Here is a 14,133-nt window from a genome sequence, read left to right as displayed (position 1 = left end):
ACGGCCGTGGGACATCATTTTAAAGATGGCATAGGTGCTTATTGATGAGTCCCCGTGGTCGTCAATATTGGCTCGTCAAAATCTAATAACGAATTACAACAGCTGTAAATCGACCACACAAAATTAAACCTGGGTTCTTGAAACGGAAATCGAGAAATAAAAACTTTAAAAATAATTTTTTTTCTTCGATATATTCACATGGTTTTTGTTTTTGTTTTTTTTATTATTTTTTGTAAATTGTTGCATTTTACGCGAACAATTTGTTTTCTTAACACTGTTTCTTTTCGGTTATCGTGTTGAAAATGCAAAAATAAATAAATAAAAAGCAACAATTTACGAATAAATAAATACAATGCTAACATAAATATATCAGCAAAAATGTGATTTAAATGCATCAGGAAATTTTTTTTTTTTTTCGTTTTTTCGTTCCAAAAACATGGATTTAAATTTGTACGGTCGCTTTCCGGTTTTAATCGTAACTCGTTATCGGATTTTACCGAACCAATATTGGCAGCCGTGGGGGCTGGTCTATATAAGCACCAAAAATTCAATCATTTCTGGCCAATATTAAATCATTTACTTACCACTTTTTCAAATTGAAAACATGGTTCCTTGCACACGTTTTTTTTTTCTTTCTTTCAAGACAAGAGAATGACGTTAACACGTCGTTATCATAGTGTGTTATATAAAATAGAAAAAAAAAAAGCAGGAAATTATATGGCTTACTACGACGACTGCTAGGAATGCAGTTGTCTGCTTCATTTTACTACTGCTATGAATACTGCGGGAGAATGCAGGATGCAAGCAGCAGACTTTCATTCAAGGGAAATGGAAATACAATGAATGGTTACTAAATGAAAATGATGATTTAATTAAGAAAAAAAATTTTTTTCTTCTGTAATTAGTGCATACAAAAAAAAAAAGTAATTCTCTGTATTTTGTTGAAAAAAAAAAAGAAATAGGTTCAATAAAAATCAAAAATGAATTATGACTTTTGAGATTGGATTATTACTTTCCGGTTTAGAATGGAGCTCTCTTCTGTGGGAGCATCATCCATCCTCCCAGACCTAACCTACGCCTTCTGGAAGTAAGGGAGGGGGGGGGGTAAAGATCGATTTACTGCTGATTGGCAATCAGCAATAAACCTGATTGCCTATGGTGTTCTAACAGGGAAATGCTGACAGATCCCGATTACGACAAATTTCGCACCCATCCAGTGTGGGCCCTACTGGGGGAAAGCTGACCCCCCCCTCCTTATGACTTCGTGTTTAACTTTGCTGTGGTAGGAGACATTGTATTTACCCGGCGTTGGACGGGCAACATTTGCTCTTTCCACAACAGACTGGATGGTTAGCCTGGATCAGACCCGTTGGCATTTACCAGTATGAAACGCCTCATACGACCGACAATAAACCAACTTCCATCTAGCACAAGAAGGTCATGTCCAGGAAGATGCTCCCCCCCCTCCATTAGACTAAAGAGAATATGATTCTGAATCATATTTCACTTGAACATTTTTCAGTGTATACAACAAAACGCAAAAGTGATTAAAAAGAAAAAAAAAAAAGAAAACATGTTACCAAAGACAAAATAAGTTACTTCTTGCCTATCTGGATAAGTTTTTGCTTGTTTGTTTGAACTTATTTTAAAGCGTTTATTTACTTTGAAACACAAGTAGTGTCGAGTCTAGAACAAGAGAAAAAATTTAAACAGTCATATCAAAATCGAAAATTAAACAAAATACAAATAGAAACCTACCTAATAAATGTCAACAATCGTGCGAATGTTCTACCAATGTTTTCTTTAATTATCAATTTTGAGCGATTATCGAGACTACTCAGATGATCATCTAATGTTAGCCATTTTTTGTTTTAACTTAACACGCAACACTACTTGTGTTTCAAAATAAATAAACACTTTAAAATAAGTTAAAGCACAAAAAAATTATCCAGGTAGGTAGAATAGTATCTTGCCTTTGGTAACATTTATTTGTTATATATTCGTATTTTTTAAATTTTTTTGGGATGGGGGAAGCCTACACTTTCGTTTTTGCTGTCTATATTAGAAAATGTGCTTTCACTCTAATTCCAACCCGAAAGTCGCTGCCCTGCCGGGGAATGTTGCCCGGGGTGGAGTGCTTAAAGTAAAATAATTCAAAATATAGCCCAATTTATATATTTTTAATCAGATTTGTAAAAATTCATGGTACTTATACAGAATACAAACCGTGCTATTTTTTAGATAGGATTTTCACGTGAAATTCGTATTTTTACAGTATTTTTTCTTATTAAATTGTTAGGTGCAAGTACAGAATAATTTACAAATGCCCCTTCCTTATGTTAAGATTGGATTTCTAAATAACAATTGCAAGAAACTTTCTCAAACTACCAATTGCCATGGCTAATAACATTCTACCCGGGAGTTCATCATTCAAACTTCTCAACTCAACATTCACAAGCACATTGAATTGGAACAAATACATTGAAGACATTGCCAGGTCTGCCGCAAAGAGAGTGGGCACTCTCTACCGTGCTAGAAAACTAGTCACACCTGACACTAGTATCCTAAAGCCATGCATGGAATGTTGTTGCTACATTGAAGCTGGTGCATCTATCACTAGTCTCACAAGGTCCAAAAGAGAGTTTCCAACCTACAGTTCCTACACTATCAACTGTAAGAAATTCTGCAGAAATAAGCAGGCTTCTCATTGGTTGGTTTGACTGCCCACGATTTTGTTTGACCTCATCAGATTGCTTTTTCTTACTAACTGCCGAGGGTATTCTTGGAGCTAAATTTATGTTTTCAGACCGGCAGTTTTCATACAGACAACAAGTTGAGATGGGTGTACGAAAACTCACTCGAAGCTTGTAGCCTCAAAACCACTTTGTCTCATTGAGACGTTTTAATGCCCTACTGTGGAGCGAAATGTTATTATCATTTGCAAACACCAATGCCCTTATGTTGGGCGAAATATATTAATCGCACACTGTTGTGCCCTATGAATTAATTGACTTTCATCATTACAATATATAATGTCTCTCAAAGACAAAAATAAAATCTACATTTTGACCTGTCCTTTGTCCGCCATTCGGACAATTATGTACAGGGAACTCCGTGAGGACTGCCGGTCTAGCAGCATTCATCTTTTGGAAGGCATCACTTAACTCATCGACCTGTTGCAGCTTTTCTTTGTCAGCGGAGTATTGTATCCAGCATTACGCGAAGATAAACTATGAACTATTACCCTTTTCGGGTGCTACCGGCCCAGCTCGGCAGATAGCTAAAGATGACACATCTTTTGCAACTTGGATCTTTTTACTTTAATAAAATTTACGTTGAAGTTTTAAGGTGAGCTTGTTGTAATTTCTGATTGTTTTCTTTCATTCAGCGAAGGGCAAAACCACAGTGAGAGAATTTCTCACACAACCAAGCTTCAACCTTTGTCTCATCATCGGAATATTGCATCCCTGTGCCTGTTTTGCAAGTACTTTAATGGAATGTGCTTTGAGAAACTAGTAACACTTGTGCTTCCCTTAACATAAATACCCCTGATTAACTCGATAAGCAACAAAATCCCACCCCTTCACTGAAAAAAGCCTTCTACACTAATAGTTTCTTCCCACGAACTGCTGGACTTTAGAATTCCCTCTTCCCGTTTCATATTTCCCTGACTGTACTAACATGCAGAAATTTAAATGTAATGTGAACAAACGTCTCACTGTTCAACTCCCTACATAGTGTCCCTATAGAGATGGTCCCAAATAGTAGTCACTTATGTCCAGGTCGTAATATGCCCTGTTTTTTTTGGGGGGGGGAGTGAAAAAGAGTAACAATTACTACTCCAGAGGATGCATTCATATGTAATATATTGATGTTGGCATTCTATGGATGTTCAGCGTAAATGGAGAACTCCTGATATCATTGTAGCACTTTTGTTAAAACTGCAAAAGTATTTATCTAAGCTGGCAGGGACGCCCTGCGTAGCCCAGTCATAAATTATGCTTAAATATGATATTTTAATTCTTGTAGATTTTGTATATATTATTTTACAGTTAATGTTCTATCGATTTTTATATATTATAAAGTTGCGATTTCAAAAATAAATATGACTTGGTTGAATTGAAACCGAAAAAAAAAACTTATAAAAAAATATATATATATATATATATATATATATATATATATATATATATATATATATATATATAAATATATATATATATATATATATAACTTGAGTTCCTTCAGCCCCATAATCGAAACCGAAACTAAAACTTATGAAAAATTCTTGACAAAATTATTTATATAAAAAAAAAATAGATTACTTGAGTGCCATCAGTCATAATCGAAACCGAAACTAAAACTTATGAAGAATTCTTGGCAAATTATTTATGACAAGAAATGGAAATACATAACAATTAAATGACCAGGATGTAAGCGTGACACAGAAAATAACGCACACGCTATCGTATTAATATATAGATTATTTAAGCATGGTCCATATTCTGCATAAGTATCAAATTTATTTAGTTCTCATTTATAAACTAGCAGAGAGACCCGACATTGCTCGGGATTGAATGATGATCAATGAATGTTTCACATTCCCATATTTTCATTGTCATCAAAATCTATGAAATCGATCATTTTTCAATCAAATCGATTGATTGCCTGTTCTTGTTATGGACCCATCGTGATGCACCAGGAGGAAGCTTCACATGCCTCCCCACAGTTACTTAGTCCACAATACATTGTAATATACACTGTACTTTAGAGAACCTACTGTCGATTTTGTAAAATCATTTTCAAATATAATGCCTTGAATTAAAGTTTAAAATACAAAAGTCAAGTATCATGCTTCAATTATGCTCTACACAGAAACATTCCTTTTGGAACGCGCTCCTGTCATATCAAAGAACCTACTGTTGATTTTATATGTTGAGCCTTTTGGCTTGTGTGGTAATAAAACTTCTCAAATGCATTTGTGATGTTAGGTTGTATAAGGTGTTAACTTTAGTGAAAATCGCCTGTTCCTTCTTTCATCGGATTATTTCGATTATCGAGTATCGATACTTATCGAAGACATTCCGATATAAAACTGATCTAAGAACACTGCCAGACACATAAGGTACATTTGTGTGAAATTTCATAAAAATCGGCCCAGCCGTTTTGGAGTCTATAAGGAACACACACACACACACACACACAAAGTTCCTTTCATATAATAGTAGAGATAGAGATATTATAATAGTAAGCTAACAATAATAAAAAAAAACAATTTGTATTTACCAAAGTTACGTATAAGCGAGAAACACGAGTACACAGGTACACACGAGATCTTGTTTGACCGTTTTAACTTCGTCCAAATTTTGGCGAATATCTAGAAACCCCTTTCTTCTCTAGGATCTTTTTTTTTATTGATTTTTGGACGGATCTTTAACGCTTACAACGCGTTTTCAAAATTTCGAGAAGGAATAATCATTTTACCCCAAACTTAAATAGAAAGCAAAAGAACTTCTTCTAAAAAATATTAATAAGTTTTAAAAAATCTTTGGTTCTTATTTAAAATTCGACATAATTAATAAACAAGAACAAAAAAAAAATATTTGTCATGTAAGTACTCGTCACGGAATGAAGATGTCATATTCCTAAAATCATATAAATTGATAAAGTAGTTTATATATATATATATATATATATATATATATATATACATTTATATACATATATATATATATGTATATATGTATGTGTGTATATATATATATATATATATATATATATATATATATATACACACATATGTTTTATTTTTTATTGCTGATTTATCTGCTTAGTTACACATGTTTCGGTTACCGAATTGTCTTAACAATCTAGTAACTTCATCAGACATTACAGTAATGTCTGATGAAGTTACTGGATTGTTAATACGATTCGGTAACCAAAACATGTATAACTATGATTCGGTAACCGAAACATGTGTAACTAAGCAGATAAATCGGTAATAAAAAAATAAAACATATATTTGCTCTGCAATAGTATTGAGCACTTTCTTCAGGTTTTTACTAATTCCCATTTTATGTATATATATATATATATATATATATATATATATATATATATATATATATTAGATTTGTCTTTACATAAGCAGTAGTTTCTTGCTACATAGTCATGAGCATGTTTCGGTCTACTAGTATTTACTAACTAGAGACCTCATAAGGCAACAACCCTCATTTTCGAAAACGGAATTCTAAATGAAGAGCGAAAATTAATCCTCAGCAAAAGAAGGCTTTTTTTTCTTCTTTTTTTAACAGGTCATAAGGGTAAAGATTCAGCTTCGCGGAGAACAGGGTTGAATTGGGTGCGAATTTGTTAGTCTATTTCTTCTCGTATTTGTTCATTTACTTATTTATCGGTGTCTTTATTCATTTCGTGTAGGTGTTAGAGGTTAAGGTTTGTGGGTTGAGGGGATTTTGTTCCAAATCTAGAACTATACAGATGTTATCTTCAACAAGCGAGAGGCTCCTTTGTCTGTAGTTCACCACCTGTCTGAGACTTTCAGGGCCAGTGTGTCATAAAATTCCCTTTTTTTAAAAGTTTATTTTAATTTAATATACTTATATCTGAGAAGAGGTTAGGAATTTATCCAGGTCTGTTGAATGTTGTTTGGGCTTCCAATGAACGGTTGATTTGAAACCTGCGCCTCTTGCATGCGAGGCAAGCACTCTACCAACTGAGCAAACACGCCACACACAAAAAAAGTCATATTAACTATCACAGATCAAGTAAACTGCAACGAAATCTGACAGTGGAATAAACCTACTTTCGTCTCGAACAAGGGATGTGATCGTCCCGACCAGCTATAATCCAAGTTGATGTCTTACTATTAGGAAATTTTGTATTCGCTAAGGATGTCATCATGACAAGCTTACCTAACGAGCAATAAGCAATATAATTTTCAGAATGTGAGAGAGATTACATAATTATATCCACAGCCAGACAACATCGCAGCTCACAAGAACCATGATTCGAAACCCGAGTTTCTTGCACTCTACCAACTGAGCAAACGCACCACACACAAGAAAGTCTTATTAACTTATCAGGTTTCGAATCCTGAGTTTGGATTTATCTAACTGATGAGCCCAAATGAGGGCGAAACTCGAGTCTTGGACTTCCAGTTTGTTGGTTTTCATGGCTCTTGTGAGCTGCAACAAATATTGTGTGTATATATATATATATATACAGCATGTTCCATCGAAGATCAGACAAGGGAGGATGGGGTCTGGTGGTCTCCCTCCTTCTGCAGCCTTGGACTCTGCTATTGGCCAGCATTTAGTTGACAACCCATGCTGTGCCGATAGATATAAAATAGATTGGTTCGAGGTGCTACATAGAGCGGACTCCAAAAACCATTTAAAGATTTTGGAGTCTGTCTCTATTGCGGTGCGTCAACCTTCTTTGTGCCGGCAAAAAGAAACATCAAACGCATTGTTTCTCTTTGGGGAACTTTGAATCTTTTCTCCCGCTTTTTTTTTCTTCCTCCCTGGTTGTGCCAATATTTTAATCGTTTTTAAACGTTAATAAATTTATTTTAGTGTCCCCATACTTTTGGCACATTTAATAAGTTCCCCATTAGAACTCTTTATTTTTTCGACACAATATTATTTTGTTCGCTATCAATTTTCTCCTGACAAGATGATAGCCGAAAGAGCTCTCGAGAAACTTCCGCTTATTATTTTTAAAACTATATATAAATTCTGTACCTCTAAACATTTATATATATATATATATATATATATATATATATAGTAATTTATAAAATATATATGGCGATTAAGCTACACTGAATATTCTGCATTTCATCCAACTATAGGATTCGTCAGGCATAAGCTTGACGAATCCTATAGTTGGATGAAACGCAGAATATTCAGTGTAGCTTAATCGCCATATATATTTTATAAATTACTAACTAGCTCTACCTACGTATTGAGCACTTTTAAAGTAAATACTTAAAGTTTACGCATAAATCTATACTTTCGTATAGTAAATTTATGTGAATAAATGAAATAGTTATATATATATATATATATATATATATATATATATATGTCTTCCAGAGGAAAAATAGTGAAATATTATTCATAGGCTGGCTACAATCTCTGAGGATCAGAGCCATTCTTTGAAACTCCATGAAATAAGGACATTTTAACTTTCAACTTGTATTCCTTGTGTTAAATAATAAATGTTGTAAATTCTAATTTACAAAATTTAAATTTTCCTTCTTATATGCATGCTTTATCTCGAATATTGAGCATCTTCATCTGATCAGGGTATGTCAGTATTAATATTTATATGCAGAGGTCAAATTTTTTAAAACTTTGACCCCAATTTTAACCCCTTAACATTTATTTCTTTTTGGGCTCAAATCAAATTAAAAAGTTTGATCCATGTCCAAGTAACCTACATTTAAAGTTTAAAGTGTTTAGACCCAAAATTGGCGGAGGAGTTTGGTAAAGTTTTCAAAGGTCAAATCGCTGAACTTTGACCCCTTGATAGCCAAATTTCTGATATTATGATAATAGGAGACAATTTTCCCATAAGAAAAATCTGGAATTATTTCTAGCTTTTGATATATCTAAAGCCTTCAATAGGGTCTGGCACAAAGGTCTGCTTCATAAGCTTGTTAGCTACGGAATATCTGGAAATTCCTTTTCATCAAATCTTTTCTCTCCCATAGATCTATAAAAGTAGGGGTTGCAGCATATAGTATCAATGACATCATGTCTCAGGGATTCTGAGCCCAACCCTCTTCCTGCTTTTCATAACGATTTTCCAAACCATATTCTAGGATCATTCATTGGCATCGATACTGACGACACAACTATTTATGGAAACGCTTTGGAGAGCATTGATGATCTCTCTCTCTCTCTCTCTCTCTCTCTCTCTCTCTCTCTCTCTCTCTCTTCCGACTTGGGGCATGTTGTTGTATAATGGTGAAAAAAAAAGTGGCTTGTTACTTTTAACATTTCTAAAACTAGACCTCTCTTTTCACCAACAACGCTCGAATCCTCATTTCTCTCCAGTCAAAATGAATAGCGCTTTCCCCGAGGAAGCCCCCTTCTTTGATAAGTTTCTGGGACTGACTTTCGTCCCAAACCTGAATTGGAAGACTTACATCAAATCTGTTGCTAAGGTTGTTGGAAAAATGGTTGGATCATTACCCCCCCCCCTCTTCTACCGACGAAACCCTCTATCTATGCGTCTTAAGATGAAGTACTGTTGTCATATTTGGAGAGGTACCGGTGAGAGTCTTTGTACAGTACTAAATCGATTTGCTAATGGTAGGAGATATTCTCTTCTTGTCTCTTCAGTTTCTTGCGCACAGATGAAACGAGTGTTAAACTCTCTCTCTCTCTCTCTCTCTCTCTCTCTCTCTCTCTCTCTCTCTCCTTCTCTCTCTCTTTCTCCTTTCTTTATCTCTATTTTCATAGTATGTGCTCGACTAAGTTTTAATACCTGTGAAACATTCTCAATAAGAACTCGTCTAGGTACAGCAACAGCAACACCAAAGAACCCCCTCTCTTTCTTTCTTTCTCTCTCTCTCTCTCTCTCTCTCTCTCTCTTTACCAAAAACTAAACGTAACTTTTATAAACAAAGTTTCTTTTCTAGAACATCCCACCTGACATGGACAAACCAGTTTCCCATAAATTATGTTCTGTCTGATCCGATATTTCAGATCCTATTGTGGAGGCGATCTCTTTAACCCTTACCCTTGAGTGGCCCCTGAGCTTTGATAAGTGGTGGACCTTTAGTGCAAAAAAAAAACAAAAACAAAAAAAAACATTAAACTATCATTTTGCAATATATTGCTTTAATAGATTTATAAGACTATTTGATGTAATCAAAACTTTCAAGACATGAGAATTTGCTAAGAATGTTAAAATTGGAAATTACTTTCTATTCGACAATTTAAGTGCTTCCAAATTCTTAAAAGTTAAAAAGTAATTCAGTACTTTTTTGGCATTGATGTTAGATTACCAGCCTCTTCCCCCCCCCCCCACATGTGATTCTATTTTTAGACGATTACAAGTGAACAATAACACCCTGGAAAAGTTGCCGGAAACAAAGAATTAAAAAAGAAAACAAAAACACATTTATTACAGAATTCAGAAAGGAGGATCTATTTCTTATATAAATTTAACGTAAAATGATCCTCCATTTCCGGGCCTTTCTAGCATTTTAGGGCAGTTAACCAAATTTCCTTGTGCTTTCTTTTTATTAAATAAATATACGATATAAATTCTGTGTAATTTTTGGGGAAGGGGGGGGTCTACTTTTTTAAAGCTATTACATGTGGTTTTATGACCTTACTCCTCGAAGTTAGGGTTTTTAAAAAAAGTACCTCTCGTACTCGTGGTATTTTTAAAAAAATTTTTAATTACCCTAAAAAGTTAGGCTGACCTAGAAATGAGAAATGATTTTGCGTTAAATTTTAAAATAAGAAAATTCTAATATATATATATTTGATTTTGTTTTGTTTTTTTCTCTGTGCGTAATCGCCTAAAAAGTAGAATCTCATCGGGTGGGTAAATGAGAGTGTTAATCTTCAAATTTGTCCCCCCCCACACACACACTTTTTTCCCCACTATTAATAAAAAATTAAACTGATTGACGTTTTAATGAAAAAATGAAAATGCATTGTGGTGGATTTAATTCCAGAATTAAATATAAAAAAAAAAAAAAAACTTTTCTTTTGCACTATGCATTAATAGTAATCAATAAAAAATAATAATGCGTAAGTCACGTAGGGACGAGAAATGCGCATACGCAGAAATGCGAGAAGAAATTGAAATGAAAAAAAAGATTAAACAAGTGTTGTTGCGTGCAAAATAAACGCAGAAACCCCGTTGCTTCAATGCTTCTCAACTAGGATTAAAAACCACCTGTGCTAAGCAAAGCACTAAGCAGCCATAAACGCAATAACTAAATTGGCAATAAAAATGCTTTAAATAACGAGATGAAAACTCCAGATGAAAGAAAAATATTACAAATAAATAAAATATCTATTAATAAAAAGAAAGCAGCACTCGCATCAAACGGTTAACTTTATATATATAAAAAAAAAATGCTGGATAAACTAAACTGTTTGCAAATGACATTGATGATTCATTTAATGACCATGAAACGAAATTGATATTGGCGATCAATTTCCAGTCCAGTCAAGAAATAGATATATAGGCATGGGAAATTAAGAGAGAGAGAGAGAGAGAGAGAGAGAGAGAGAGAGAGAGAGAGAGAGAGAGAGGCGGAGGAAAAAATTTATTTGGTGTGGACGATTTAATTAAATATGAAAAAATAATAATTTATTTACTTTTTAAGTAGAAATATAAAAAAAAAAATTAAAATACAAAGATTATACGGAAAAAAATCCCATTATGCGAAGGAGAAAAAAAAAACGCGAAAAACATTTTCCCCGTCTTATTTTCCGACAAGGAACGCTGGAACAACATGGATGTTCGTATCGGTTGGAAACTGAACTAAAAATGGTCATAAACCAATAAAGTGGTGCGAAAACATCCACGCAAATTAATTTTGCTATTTTATTATTTTTTGACAAATAAATCAATCGGGTTCGGTATTTTGTTTATAGAAAATGGAAATAAATGGCAGAAATAAATGTCTTGTTCATAAGACGAAAAAAAATGAAAAGTAAAAACGTTGTTAAAATTTACGTTAGATTATTCAATTATTTATTCGTGAGAACATTTTAATTATATTAAATGTATTTATTTTCATAAAAGTGTTGCAATACAATTCAAATGACTAGACTAGAGAAAAAGGCCCGCTTATTTATTATTATTATTATTATTATTATTATTATTATTATTATTATTATTATTATTATTATCATTATTATCATTATTATTATTATTTTATGTTTTGACGCAAGGTCATAAAAACCTGGGCTTTTGCGGAAAAAATATGAATATATGCTTATACACTGCCTCTTAAATCAGAAGGTGTTGTTTTCGTGTATTCACTTATAATATTTTATTTTTTTTAGTGGAAGGGTTGTTTCAAGGCCATTGTATTGTAAGTTTTTTGCTCAAGCAATGACTCAGGGTTTGCTATCATTTCGTTATACGTTAAAACCACATAGCTTCAGTCACCACGCACTTGCAGGCGACGATAGCGAGGAAAAAAGACGCGACAAAGAAAATCTGAAATAACTACATTTAAGATTAGAAAAACAAATTCATAAAAATAATCTTACCGTTTACTTTTCTACATTATTATTTCCATACATGAATTAAATAAAAATCCGTTACAAGCGAAGTACTGCTATATGAAGACTGTTGAGTCGTCTGTTGAACAATATCCGTAATATGTCCCGCTGGCTGGGCTGGCTACATCATTGCATCATCGAATAACAAAAGTAAATTGGCAGATTTTATTTAAAATAAATAAATAAATAAATAAATAAGTAAATACAAAAAAAAAAATACGTTTTCATAAAAAGTTACTTAATAATTTTCTAAACTTAAAAATGCAATTTATTTAAGTCTTCTTTCTGATTTACTTAATTTCCTGTTTTTGAACGTAGTGCGTATACAGTCACTGTACACACAATGATAAACTTGGGTATACAGTGGCTACGATTTCTGACAATGACTAACTGTTATTTTTATTTATTTATTTATTTATTTATTTATTTATTGCGGTCTAGAATCAAATAGTTATTGTTTCAACTTAAATTAGCAACAAACAAGTAAGAGTTATTTATTTATTTATTTTTAGTTTCGCAATTTTCGGATCACAAAAATGAAGATCACATTTTTGATGACTATTATTGTCATATTAGCCCCTACAATGGATAGGTTTTGGAGCATTTGTTCTTACTGTGTTGTTTTCGTTGCGCTCCTCTAAGCATATTTTCTAAATAAATAACATGTAGGCTTTAATCTTCTCAAGAAAAGTAAAAAAATAATCTGTAATATAAATCTCACCTGTCTGTTTAAATATATGTATGTATGTATGTATGTATGTATGTATGTATGTATGTATGTATGTATGCCACGGGTGGGGTGGAGAGGGCTCCCGTAAGCCGTGGTGAAGGCAACCTTTCTAGGAGAAGCAAATCTCTGATTTAAAAAACCATAAAGCGGAAGACCATTACCCGCATTAAGCTGGTCTGCAGTTTAATTTGTTGCTGTCTATCTTGCTCTTGCTTGTTGCTGGATCTCAACATTTTGAACCGAGAGAGAGAGACTTAGCTGTCGTACAAAGCTAAGACTCTGTAACATCATATTTGTATAGATACTCCCTCGGGCATTTGGGCTCATGGATTTTAAATGTCTGAGGGAGTGGCACTCGTCTGACAAGACGTTGCAATCATCATGTATGCATGCCTAAAACTTTCGACAGAGGCGACGGATTTTCACGACATCGGTATCGTTTTGAAGCTCGACCCTTCGAACAACAAATATCGAAAAATTGGCTAAAAACATTAATTCCTTCACCTGCAACTGGGTACTTTTCTGCAGGGTGGAGTCGCTTTTTTCGCCGATATTTCCGGAAATCATCCCCTCTTTTCGATTGTCTAGCCTTAATTTAAACCTACGTCACTTCCAGTTTGGCGATGGACGCAACAGCAAAGACGTCCCTTTTTTTTCACGTTCTTTTTCTCCTTTGCGGTATGGGTTCAAATCTGCCTGCCTACTACCACTTTCTTTTTTTTTTCTTTTTTTTCTTTTTTTTTTTGCTCAATACACACCACCAAACATCCAGGCAACGCCGAGCACCCAGGCTAGTAAATAAAATAAAATAAAATAAAACAACCTTTTATACATCTTTTGAATTGTCCAAAAGTTATCATAATTATCCCACCCCCAATAGACTACTATTATAATGCATTTTATAATGCATGATCATAGTAGCCCTGTGTCACAACACTTTTCTAACAAGGCACATAAACATCCCTCGGAACAGAAAAAAGATTACTAGAAACAGTTGCAAAAATCAGTGGGACTTTTACGTTTTTCACACCAGACATGGATGCAGGCGAATGTTCCTGGATTTATGTTTGGTCCACGTTTTTGTGATGTTTTCTCCTTTGGTGCAATATAGTCATC

At 33.7% G+C, this 14,133-nt stretch overlaps 1 protein-coding gene across 3 annotated transcripts in view; it reads right to left on the bottom strand.

Annotated features, from left to right (window-relative positions):
* The window catches only part of LOC145296791 (uncharacterized), a 127,926-nt gene extending 115,475 nt beyond the window's left edge, over positions 1-12,451 (bottom strand). The window contains exon 1 of one of the 3 annotated variants that reach the window (XR_013870025.1): positions 12,276-12,439. The gene's annotated coding sequence lies outside the window, so the exon portion shown is untranslated. Of the gene's footprint in view, positions 1-584; positions 924-12,275 lie in introns of those variants that run through there. The other 2 variants (XM_080142856.1, XM_080142857.1) reach the window with 2 other exon arrangements.
* Between the last annotated feature and the right edge of the window lie 1,682 nt (positions 12,452-14,133).

The sequence above is a fragment of the Euprymna scolopes genome, chromosome 17, assembly GCF_053919585.1.
Source record: "Euprymna scolopes isolate OS-2025 chromosome 17, ASM5391958v1, whole genome shotgun sequence".
NCBI classification, from domain to species: Eukaryota; Metazoa; Mollusca; class Cephalopoda; order Sepiida; family Sepiolidae; genus Euprymna; species Euprymna scolopes.
The sequence above is the reverse complement of the archived record's forward strand: the minus strand, read 5'-3'. Positions and strand labels throughout refer to the sequence as shown.